Genomic DNA, 14240 nt, shown 5'->3' on the forward strand with positions numbered 1-14240 from the left:
GAAGAGGTTTCGGCAGAGGGAACAACACAAACAAAGAAAAATCAAAAAAATGAGAAGAACCCCACTAGCCGAATTCTTGAGTGCCACAGAGTCCACTTTCGGCACAACATTCCCTCTCCCCTCAGCCCTTGATTTTCTCCTAAAATCCCTCCTCAAACCTATGCATCTAATCACACCTCCCCTTAACCACTCAGTTTGAATTCCTCTCAACCACTTCAGTGTTTCAGTCAAACCACAACACCTCCTACAGCACAGCAGCAAAATAAATACTCCATTGCCTCCACCAAGCTTCGGACCTCAGGCCTTTGGCATAGGTAACACGCCACTTACCAACTAGACCAGTAGGCTTTTTGCGTATTGTTTTAACTACAATAATTTAAAAGCCTACTAACTATAGGCAAGGGTTTTTTTTCCCTAAAAAAAACCTTTTCGCACAAGTCCAAGCTTGAACCTAGGACTTTTCAGACACTCCCAAACACATCAAAAACACTTAACCACTGAAACAAATAGATATTTGTGCAACAAACACACAAAATAATTACTTGAATTTTTGGGGCGTTACTCATGTGGTAGACTTGGCTTGGCTACACAACCATGTGCCCTGTTTTTCACACTAATTCATATTGTAAAAACATTGTTTTAAATACTAAAATGTTTAGGACACTTATCGGGCTCCTCCCTTGATAATGGTTAATTAATGACTTGATAAGTTACAACTAGGTTGTAATTGAGGTTTTGCTTATTAAAGTTTGATTCGCAAATACTCTGATATTTAATGTAGCATTCTTATATTTGACCCGATAGTCGGGTTAGGTATATGGGTGTTACAGAAATAAATTATCCCAAATAGATTACAAATATCTTATGAGGGTAACACACTGATGACAAGGTCATTGGACGAGTACTGATTAAATAGCTTTCGTAATGGTATATAACTAGGGAGAGTTCAGGTGTGATACTATAGAGGAATGACTTCATAACTGGATATGTTTATAATTAATAAGCGAAAAACTGAAACTTAAGTATAAATTATTTGAGCCTTAATTACATATGTCTAATCGGTTCCTTTACTAATTCATTGAAACCATTAATAAATTGCATGTAGAACCAAAATAACATAAATAGATGGAAACGGTAAAGTCAAATAAATGAGTCACATTCACAAACGATTTTTTCTCATAGAGTAAAGAAATGACTTAAGAATTGATTTAATGATTTGAATTGTTATTTAATTAATTAAATAATTTAAATTCAAAATAGAATTAAATTAATTAGTCATTGTGAATCCGTTGAATAAGAAAATTAAATATATCTCCTCATAGATTCTTTTATGATAAAATTGTCATGACTTTAACGAATTAGAATTGGATTGAGAAAATCATTTAGTTGGAAAAATATATTTATCTAATTAAATTAATAAAAATTATTTTTATTTTGGGAAATAGAAAACAAATATTGAATTAGATTGATTTATAAAATGTTGGGTTAAAGGTACAAGAATCACATATAATTGGAGCAAATACAAGAGATGCTCAAATCCTTTCATACAAGATGAGAGGATGGCAACCCTAGTAGTTTTATAAGGGAGTGCTGCCTACCCCATTCTACTTTGAGTAGAATATTGTTTTCTATTAAAATAAATATTATTTGTGTTTTACTAATTCAACCAAGATTCTCATCTCTCACTATAATTAGATGGCATCGGTAGATATATTAGTACAAAAGTTTTATATAAGTTTGATATATTGTATTGTACCTTAAAGTAGTGGGAATTTATTTTTTAAGAATAAGTTTTATTTTCTAGGAATTACAATTCTACCGATTTCTATTAAAAGAGAGAATTACTTTCCTACTGAAAGTAATAAATCTTTTCTGGTTTTATGTTACATTTTTGATTGTTTAAACCCATACTCGAAACAATTCTTGGCACGAGAATAATGGAGAAGGCCATTAGGTTGAAACTGGAGAACGTCTAGGATCGATTTTGCTCAAAGCATAGGCAATTTTTGGGGAAAGTTTATTATTATATATATCACAAATCGGCTCGATTATCAAAATTTTTATTTTTTTGCTATGACAGAAATTTTTTTTCTAAACCACATTTTTTAACACCTTTCTCAAAGGTTTTAAGTTTGAGTACTCACTCCCTAACACAAAAGCCTGATTGGCCAGATCACAGAGTTTTACATAGAACTCTCAAATTCTCACTAATTCCAGCATCCTCAGAGTCTCAAATTTGGTTGTCAGCATCTGAAGCTTGGATTGTTTCATTGTATTGGTTCATTCATAAGTTGTCTCTAGTATTTCTCAAGACTCATTGACTTCAATACACTTATAAATCCTCTTAAACTCCTGTGCATCTACGCCACATAAAATAGTGTAAAGGGCCTTGGAATTGGCATTAGCAGTGTTTTCTTCTTTAACAATCCAAGTTGCCTCAGCCTTAAGAGTTTTTACTCCTTCAGTTTCAATAAAGGGATGAGTCCATCCAGTTACAAATTCATCTGTGCTCATTCATCTGTTGAGTTAATGAATGCTTCCATATTAGCTTTCCAATATACATAATTTCCTCTATCGAGTATCGGGGCGTCAGATTGAAGATCCTTCTATTGCAAGTAAGTATATCAACTAAGATAATCACTATTTATGTTGAGTGAGAGGCTCTAATACCAATTATAGAAATAAAGCGGGTACTTTGTTTGGAAAACAAAAATTGTGGTTGAAATAGTGCTTGGAATGATGGCCACAGTTTCAACCACAAAACAAAAAAATGCATAAACATAATAATGAATATCGAGATTGTTTATACAGCTTGACCTCAGTCTGCACCTTTGGGGCCTTGTCTAGAGCAATGATTCATTATCTTTCTCACAATACAACCAATGATTTAAGTCCTAACATTGGGCTAACTCTCACTAGTTTAACGACTTCATCGTTATATAAAGACTAGATTTATAACACCCTTCAACCCGACCCGCTAACTGGTCCAAGGTTTCAAAATGTCACATTTGACGCTAATTTCAAATTGTTTACATATATTATACTTACCCTTAGAGTTTAGAATTACCCACTTACTAACACTAACATAAAATCATTTTGTCTTATTATAATACAAAGTATTGATACCAAATTATTGGTATCGGTACCTTGGCACCATGTATCGATACCTCTGAATGGTATCAATACCAACTTAAGCCTTGATGTTTTAAAAAAAGGAAAAATTAAAAGTATCGATACCTACAGCCAGGTATCGATACCAAAATATACAATATTGATACCTTCTAAAGTATCAATACAGTTTTGAGCTTCGATGGTTTCAGAAAAATAGATTAAAAACCAATAAAATTGATAGCTTCACTAAAGCATCAGTACTTTGTACAAAGTATTGATTCTTTAACTTAGGTATCGATACCCATATGATGTTCGATGTTAAGAAAATAGGGATTTAGCTCAAACCAAATACAACCTGCAGTAATAATTCAATTCAACAACTTTCATTTATATATAATCTCCCATGTTATTAAAAACTACTATAAGCATTTCCAAAATTACAAAATTTAACATCAAGTTCATTACCCCGAAGGTTAAGTTCCCGAATTCTCAAACTACTCTTATAGGTTCCAATGTATATGCCAAAACTACATACCAAAACTTAAAATTTCATACTTCCTTTGGTTGGGATATTTTTGAGATGAGTTGACTCACTCGTCGTCTACTTTCTTCTAAAAGTTCTACACCTATGTTGTAACACTCTTACCTGACCCATGCGCCGAATTTGGGTATGGAGTGTCATAACCGAATTGGGTTCCTGTACATGATTGGAACTCATTATTGCAAAAAAAAAATCGGGCTTTATTACCAATTTATGAAAACTTACAATAGAGACAAAAAATTTTAAATGAAGGTTCATTATCCTAACTCCGAATTCTAAGGGATCTACATAAATACAATATAGTTGCCCCATGGTGAATTTTCTAAAGGTACCCTCTTCCTATGTGTATGACACTTTACTAACGGAGCTCCTTGATCAACCATTGTCTGGCTTGATTCCTCCCCGAGTCCCTTATTCCGCATATCCAACAAAATACAGACCAACACTTTGGTAAGTTTAATGAACTTAGTGAGTTTCTTCACTACCAAATTGCATATCTCACCCCTCTTTTACTTTGTAAAAAATTTGAAATAAAATAAATACTTTATCTCCTTGTTTTACCCAGACTTTCGCTCTCAGTCTGGACTGGCGAACTTTCATACACCTCTTTATCAAGAATACTTCATTCTATTTTGTTTTGGATAGTAAGTGCCATAGTCCTGACGGATACACATGTATCCTACTCATGAGGCCTATCTACTTATAAGGCCTACAAGAAAGGACCACGCCCGTTGGCAAACTTCCCAAATCTATTTAGTCCATAGTGGATTCTCTCTTCTTACCATAGTTTCGAAGGACTTGCTAACACTCCTTCTGTTGGAATAACTAATGAAGTCCCCCTCCAATTTGGCGGAATAAGTTCCACTAGGGATAAATAGCAATTAGATTACTTCCTTGTAACCCACCTTATTCGGGATACCATGCCCGTAAGTGTGTCATGTCCATAGGCTATGGATCATTTTGGCAATATGCACTCAATAGACTATCATCAGAGTGATCATCTGTTTTCATGATTTCACTTTTATGATGGTTCCTTACGGAACTAGCCATTTGGCTGGTACATTCTCAATGGTTTTCCCCTTACAGAACTAGCCATTGTCACCCAGTGTATCCTTCTTTGTCAGTGGGTTCTAACTAACCCCTATTTTCCTTTTAGACAGTTTGGCGTACTTATTGTTAAATATCTAGTTTATAGGGTTTCTCTGAACACCCTCTAGTGATTCTTCATGGTGAATCCTTATCTACGATCCTCAATTAGACCATCTTTCATTCACCGCATATTAGGCACCACTAGTGCATCACCTTCCATGACTATTTCTTGCTGGGTTACCACCTATATGCCCTATTATCTTTCACGGCCACTATTCTAACAACTTTTTCCTACTTTCGTTACGTTTCACATTCATTGGCGAATTCTTTCAACCCACTAGCTATCTATTGTTATTCCTTGGTTTCATTTTCCTTCTAACCCTTTTTTTAAGTTTGTAAAATTTCCTATGATTACTGTCCTAATTGTCTACCCATGTATATTGTCCCTACAATCTACCTCATATTTAGTGTCTTAACGAACTATCTCGTGTTTACTATCCCGGTGGACTCCATATGCAGTCATAGCCGAGCTATGGTCTTACACAATATGCCTCCATATTTAACGTTGTGGTGGACATAATTGGTTGTCATAGCCAAGCTATGGTCTTACACCTTAAACCTCTGTAAGGTGTCATATGGAAGAACTATACCGTCGTCATAGTGTCGCCCCATATAGCTTATTGATAGCGTCACGGTAATACTATATGGAACTTAAATACCGTCAATATCATATGATCTTATATCCACCTAATTCTTGAACACCAAAGTTAGCCCTCCGCAGGGCCCAGAGCTTCACACATCACGGTTTGCTCCCAACAATCTCGGATGGCAGAATCATAAGGGAATTTAATGTCTTTTATCCCTTATTTCTCCATTCATTCCTTTATTCACTATCCTATACCTTGATTCTCAAACACCGTAATGTCCCTTCCGTAAAGCCTAGAGCTTAGCACATCATGGTTTGTGCACAACAACACCGTATGGCGGTATCTAAATGTAACATCATATACCTAGGCCAATCACCTAACTTAAGCTATAAGATATTATAGTTGTTAAACATTACTATCATACAAAGATTCATCATAAATAATCAACAAATCAATTTAAAAACATTAACACAAGTGTGATGTGATTTACAATCAAAATCGGGCATTAATTAAGCATACTAAACCTTTAAACCAATTCAGAATCAAATCAGGATTAAATTTAAATTTTATAAAAAATTAGGTAAAAAGTGAAACAGAGGCACACAACAGTGTGACAAGGATGAAATCGTGTAATCCTGGTTTATACGGTCGTGTCACTAGACCGTGTAACAAACTATGCTTGTGTGAATAAACCTGCACCAAAATTAAATATGCCACATGGCCGTGTCTGCAACTGTGTGTGGCATATAGCCGTGTGCATCTAAACATGCCTTCAAAAGCAAGTCATTTCACCTATAGATCATAAGGCATGCAATTACCATCCATTATACTTATATCAAATGCATCAAAACTTACCAAAACATACCAAGTAACATCCAACCTAAGTGCCTAACCAATATGCCATCATTGGCACCAAAATTCAAAAACTAAACTTTAATCATCCAAGCCTAGACAAAATTAACTTTACATACCTATACATTCACCCAACCAATGACAATTACCAAATGCCAAAATCATCAATTGAAGTTCACCAATTAGCTTATCATATATGTACCAATTCAACAAGCCAAAAACGCAATATAGGTATCAAACAAGCCTATGCCATCAAATAACACAATAAACCAAATCAGCCGTTAAGGTTTACATTCATACACTTAATTCACATTCAATTTGATACAAAACATACTCCAATGGCTTATATACATATAATACCATTGACCTATTTACAGGCCACTTATAACCGGGTCAAAATGAATAAATAACTACTAAAAGAGCTGACAGCCAATCAACTGCACGAATCCGACAATCTATAAGGAAGAAAACGAAACAAGGTAAGCTTACTTAAAGCTTAGTAAGTCTATATAATTAAACTTTACATACCTAACATTTAAAGCATAGTAATTGAAACTAACATTCAATTTATCAATCCTTGCCAAGTTTCAATTCTTCCTACTATGCCAAATGATTAGCCTTAAGTGCATAACATTTTCATATTCTCAAAACAATACAATTCACATACCATATCATTATTGGCAATCACAAAATCTTTCATGCTATAGAATCCCATCTCTAATCATTTTAGTAATTGATTTTCCTAGATAACTATAATAAATTAACTTTGCACACGCGGAGAAATAATGCCCACACAAGTTGACGAGAATTTGCAACAAATGCTAGATTCCAACCATCAGTATGGTATCCACCACCGGTATATACTACCTGGAAATATATCAGTAGCACAGAGTGCCTGGAAACTATAATCACCGACACCTAGTGCCTGAAACACCTTAATGACGTGTCATTTGTATCCTAATCATTCATTAAGTTCACACGAGCCTTAACTTGTATTCCATCATCATTTTATACTTATCAAGCTATACCATGATCAACTTGATCACATACCTCCCATAGAGTACATAATTCAATTCAACCATTTATATTTGCGCTAAAATTCAATTCCGTCCCTTAATTCTACTATCAAGTCTTACTTCAAGTAACCATGTTAATTATACAACCTTACAAATACCACATATGAAATTTAAATTTGAAATCATTAATAAATATAATAACCCTAATAGAAACTTACCTAAATAAAACAACTACTAACACCACACCAACGATCACTCGACGACTTTTCCTTTCCCGCAGTTATCAACCGATTAATCTATTTTTTGATTTATTTATAATAAGTTAGCTCAATTAACCAATTAAAATACCTTAAAATATTTAATTTCATGTATTTGACTCTTTATAAACATTTTATATTTTTACCCTAAACTTTTACAATTTATTCAATTTAGTCCCTAAACCCGAAACTTACACATTTATCACAATGAAACCAAACCTAAGCTAGCCAAATCCTAAATGACCCTCATAAATACCATAATTATTTAAATTTCACTAGAATTTCATGCTAAATTTATTATTTTATCATTTTAGTCCCTAAGTTTAAAATTAACAAAATCCTCTTTACAAAATAGTCCTAAATAAAAAAAATCTTCAAACTTAACCATTTAACATCTAAAGACTTAAGATTCATCAATGGCAAGATTCAAAACATTTGAAATTTTCACAAATTAGTCCCTGGATTAGCTATAGAAAGCTACAACAATCTAACAAACATAAAATTTACGAAAGTGAATTAACAGAGGCTTACCATGCATGAATACAAACAAGGTCGAAGCTTCAACCTTTATAACCATGGAGGTTCAGTGGAAGAAAGTTAAAAATGAAAGAGGTGATGCTTTTCTTTTATGTTTTTAAGTTTTATTTATATTATTATTAACCTTAATTTAATAAATAAAAGCATATATATTTTAATATAACCTAATGTAAAACCGACCACTAACATAAATATGGCTAAATTGCCATATTAGAACATTTAAATATGCTTTTATATTCAATTTGCACTTTTAAACTCGTAGCAATTGATTGTTGTAGTTTTTATGATTTAATCCCTTTTCCTTAAATAACTATCAAATCACTAAAATTTCTGGACCAAACTTCAATACACTTATATCGTAACTCTGTAAATATTTAATAAAAATATTTATGGGCTTTATTTATAGAAACGAGGTCCTAATACCTCTTTTTTTCCAAAACTGCTTGGCTTTAGGGACAAACCATTTGTACTTGAATAATCGTTCAATTAGCAAAAATTATCATATCAAAATTCAATATAATACTATATTTAACTCATAAACATCAATTATTAATATTTAAAGACTCACTTTGTAACACCCCTAACTCATGGCCGTCGCGGAAACAGGGTTATGGAGTATTATCGAAGTTTTCAAAACAATTTCAATTAATTTATATCAATTACTGTTCATAACTGAAATTAATTATAAATCCATCATACAATAAAATTAACATTCTAAACCCACTTGATACTTATAATTTCTTTCCATACATTAATATAGACAATTAAATAATTCATTTACTTCAATTTGGGCCCTAAAATTTTATTTTTAATCAATTCAGGTCCACGAGCCTAAAACATGTAAAGTAGCTATTTTAAAATAAACTCATACTAGCTGAATAATGATATATATTTTCCTCCTCCTCCACTCTATTCCACATCCTTGAGATATATGCATAATACCACTATTTACTTGTATACTCATAACAAGTTGTTCACTTGAGTTATAGTCACTAAATTAATTATATCTTGAGCTACTGAATTCTAAATCAAGATCCGGTTAATGTTTTAGAAACTAGACTCAAATATATTTCTACCATAAAAATTTTAGAATTTATAAATTAGCTAATAAGTACAGTAAAATCTTCAAATTTATCCCCGTTCTGCTATTTGACAACTTCGACATTTCTTTACTAAAAATTATTTATCTCTTAGTACGTAATTCGGATGATGTTCCCATTTGTTTCTCTTAAAAATAGACTCATTAAGAACTTAAGCATACAAATTTAAACCCCTAAATATATTTATACAACTTTTAATGATTTTCCAAATTCAGAACAAGGAAAACAAAATCATTCTGACCTTGCCTCGCCAAATTTTTTATATCTCATAATTTACAATTCCATTGCTTACACCGTTTCTTCTATGAGAAACTAGACTCAATAAGCTTTAATTTCATATTTTTTTCATCCTCTAATTCGATTTTCAAAATTTATGGAAATTTTTCAAAGTTAGCCTACTACTATTGTCCAAAAACTGTTTTAGTGCAAGATGTTATTTACCAAGTTTATAACTTCCTTATTCCCTTTTTCTATAACATTTCCCATCACTTTCTCTTATTTACCTTTACTAATATATCAAGAACATAAAACCTTAACTTGATTTTCTCTCTCCTCCAGCTTCTATTTCTTGAATCTAACTTGATATTCTAGCTCCCCATAGTCTCCTTGTTATCTTTCTCTCTTGATGGCTATGGAAATTCTTTTGATTTCTAAGTGAAAATGGTGAATTTTTGGTGAAAGGACTAAATTGTAAAGAAAATAAAGTTTCTTTCTTTCTTTTCTCCTCATACGTTGGAATGCATGGGAGGTTGATGATGATTTTTCATCTTCCTTTTCTTATATATACTAAATAAAATATTAACAAAATAATAAAATATCATTTAAAATTAAATTAAAATATTAATAAACTAATATTTATTTAATTAATCTAAAATATCTCCAACGTCATCATCTTCTAGATTTTCTCTCTTCTAATTGACCATTTTGTCCTTTATCATTTTTAAAATTCCATCCTTGAGTCATCACATAATTTGATAAAATTCCTATTTGATCCTCATAATTCTTCACCTATTCAATTTGGTCTTAATTCATCAATTTTCCTTAATTTCTAAATCATTCCACCCTTAAAATATTTGCACCATTGGTCCTTCAAATTTTTATATTTACATTTTAACCCTCAAATTTTGATTATTTACTCTTGAGCAACAAAACTTTTCTCACTTTTACGATTTAATCATTTCTTGAATTAATATATCATAATATATTTCCAAATGTTGAGATAACTCAAAATTTCCCTTTTTGTCAATTTATTTCCTTATTTTACTATATCAAGGATAATATCTTACTATAGAAATTTTCAGGATATTACACACTTGTTGGATTTGTGGTCCTAAAACCACTATTTTCGGCACCATTGAAAAATAGGTTGTTACACTAACAGAATCACTCCTTTTTCCCAATCCTAACTTTGTCTAACCCTTCGATATTTACCGTCGTGTTTCACAATGTATGGCACACAAACACAAACATATAATCACATAAGCATAGTAACATGGAACATGCCAACTTATACATGCATCACCACAACCATTCTACTCAAATTCAAGTTGTTCAAACAATATCCCATAAATGAGAAAACTCACCTGATGTTTCTTCGTCTCATCAACTTAGATTTTTCAAATGCGAGAGTTTTTTTTCTCTAGGTAGCTAAGTATGACAACCAAAATGACGTGTCAAACTCAATATGCTTAACTTAAACCCCAATTTTCTAGAAATATGCAAAACCCTTAAAATGATTTTGGGGAATCCTCATCTTCCTTTTCTTAACCTTATGTATACATAAGGATTAAGAAACTTACCAACTTACTCGGTTCTCTACTTTTCAAACTCAAACCTTCTGATTTATGCTCTATATAGAGCTTCCCGTAATAATCTTGTCTTTGAAGAAGAAGATGAATAAGGGAAGAAAAAGAAATAGAATTGAGATGAATCCCTTCTTGGAAGTCACCTCTCAGCTATTTATAGCCCTTTTCACACAGTTTTCAACCATGTAAAATCCACCCATTGACAATCATTTGTCTCCCATTAAGAAGCTAGCTAGTTCTAATCCAAAACAAACCAGACTTGGATCTCAACCCTATCCATTTTTAGTTACTATCTTTTCCTGATCTTTCAGTAGAGACCGTCAACTTATGATCTCTTTCAATTTAACCCTTAGTATTATACCAAGAGTTTATACTATTTGGTTATAAATTTTATTCATTAAAATACATAAAATTTAATCATTCATAACAAATCCATAATATACTAACGTTAGGATTTATTGGCATAAACAAATTTGATTAAATACAGCTATTCCAATGCACCATATCACTGATTTACAATTCACTATTATTTTACTTTTAATTTCACTTACTTCATTAAACAATTGCCCAAATGTAGACACAATAGAACACAATAGGATATGTGGAAGGTCAATTATTTGCATCAAAGTGCCACTTATCTTCCTAAAATTATGTGTTCACTATGCACCAAAGTGCCACACGCTTGCATAGTAGTGTTGTTTTGCTTGCACCGAAGTGCCATTAAACACTTGCATGCTTAATCACTATCCTAATGACATGCCATTTATATCCCATTAGTTCTAATTTTGTCAACATGGGCCCTTAAGCTATATAATTTATTATTATACATTTCTCAACAACTAAAACAATTCAAATTCTGATATTTTTACCATTTAGTCCTTTTATAACATAGAACTAACAATCACCAAATTTCACTTAACATCTATTTCACCTACCTAACATTTTAACATTTGCAATTTAGACCATTTATTCAATTTCTCTACACATATGCCTTTCAATTTCAATATAAGAACACAATTTTTATGCTCAAATAAATTTCATAAAACAAATCATCATTTTCACTCATACAAATAAAATAAAGCCCATAAGTATTTCTAAATTAATTATCAAGATCTCATATAGGGTTTAGTTAAAATAAAGAAAAATTCTTGATATACTTACAACAAAATACTTGAATACATATTTCTTCTTCCTTTTCACCCATTTCTCTTATCTACCATTGATTCTTCACAATTCTTCTCTTTCTCTTCAATAACACAATACACATATATGATAATCAGTACCAAAACAATGAATCATACACTTTTCCATGTATTAAAAGGAAATACATATGAATTTTGAAGAAATTACATCATCTTACCTTAAGCTTATATTCAAACCCTAAATTTTTCTTCCTCCTTAAAAATATTCATCAACTAACTCCACCAAAAACTCATCTTGCCATGTAGTTTCTCTTATGATTTCATTAAAATTTTATGAAGAAATTTTAAAGTTTAAATCTCGGAATATGTAGAAATGAAAGAAGGGACTAAAATGAAATGAAAAAAATTTAGAGGAAACGGAGGGTGCGAGGGGTGGGGAAGAAGCTTAAATGAAATGATGATGATTATGCTTTCGCAAGTTTCTCCATCTTTCTTTATCAATATCTATCCATTATTTTTTTTTTTAAAAATCTATCATTATCACTTTTATATATTTCATTATGGTCAATTTAACTTTTAGTTCTCCTTCTATTCTCACCCATCCAACTTTATCATATCTTACTTCTAATTTTTATTCCATGATAACAACATTTCTCACACTATCACAGTTTAGTCCTTACCTGAACATAATTCTCTTAAATTCAATGGTTTTTTTTTAAATTTCCTATAATACCAAATTACCTTCTTCACAAATATTATTATTTCTATTTCTATTTTCTCTAAAAATTTCGAACACGTGTCAACTCGAATTGACATTGTTCACTTCTCGAGATATGTCAAGGATGTCACAAGATCACTCTCCTACTAAGTTTCCCCCTCGAAAGCTTAGTTTTGCAATACTAGATACTCTCTTGATTGCTTACAAAACAATGCACACATAAAATGTTCCTAACTTGAACAAATTTTTGCTTTATTAATCTCTTGGTATGTCTTTAACCTAAACAAAACTTAAGGTTATATGCTACTTAAGTTTTTCTTACATAAGAGTCATAGTCTAATCAATTTTCTATAAAGTAAAGTTAAAAATCAGTATAGGATAATCTTGACGTAATTCCATAAGAGTTTCGGTGCAATCCAATGCCTTCAAATATGGAAAGTGACTTTACTTGATCCTCAAGTAACTAGTCTTCAAGTATTCAACTTTAACTCAATTGGTCCTCAAGTTTTGGGCTCTAAGTCGTTTGAATATCTCCAAAACAGATAGACTAGTTCTTTTGTTCTAAAATTTGCGAACTTTGAAAATAGATAAGTAAGGCAATGAAACCATATCTGAAGTTTTGGCCACTATTTCAGCCACAACAGTTTTTATTGCTTCCAAATATGTCAACAATATACCTTTGAAGGTATTGATTAAAATCCTAAGAAAGTTACATTATCATGTTTGTTTCACTAAATATTTCCCAAGAATGTAATGATAATTTGCAAATTTACCCTTATTAAGTAAAAGATAATATTCATGTATTTAATTTTATAATAAAATTTATTATTAAAAATATTTGGATTACATATTTAATAATACGATTTAATTGATAATTCTTAAATTATTTTATTTAATTCATAAATTTAATTGAAAACAAAATTGTTTCAAATTTTATCTTACATATATATTTTCTCAATATAATAATGCATGTATGAAATCATGGATATATAAAACTTGTTTTGAAATAAATTAAAAATACTTGAAATCACTTTTTGTTTTATCTAAAGGCTAACTCATAGGAATATAAAAATAGTTGATTACATGTATTACTCTAAGTAAAACTACAAATAATTAAATCATAGGAATGTAAAACTATAGGTGTCTAATACACAATTCTTGCACAAATTAAACGGAACAATTCTACAAAAAAAGTAATAAGTATTTTATACAAATACAAGTGCTAAATCAAATTTGTAGCTGAGAAAAAAAGTAAAATTTGGGGAAAAAAACTTGTGAAGAATCCATTGGAGTAATAGAGAAAATCAAGTAGTCAAAAGTAGACAGTAGCTTTCTTTTTTTTATGTTTATCAATAGACTAATCCCCTTAGCCAATATAAAGAGGGTTAATTTTGTTTTAGTAACTTTCCAATCTACACCGGAAAG

The sequence above is a fragment of the Gossypium raimondii genome, chromosome 10 (assembly GCF_025698545.1).
Source record: "Gossypium raimondii isolate GPD5lz chromosome 10, ASM2569854v1, whole genome shotgun sequence".
In the NCBI taxonomy this organism is placed as follows: Eukaryota; Viridiplantae; Streptophyta; class Magnoliopsida; order Malvales; family Malvaceae; genus Gossypium; species Gossypium raimondii.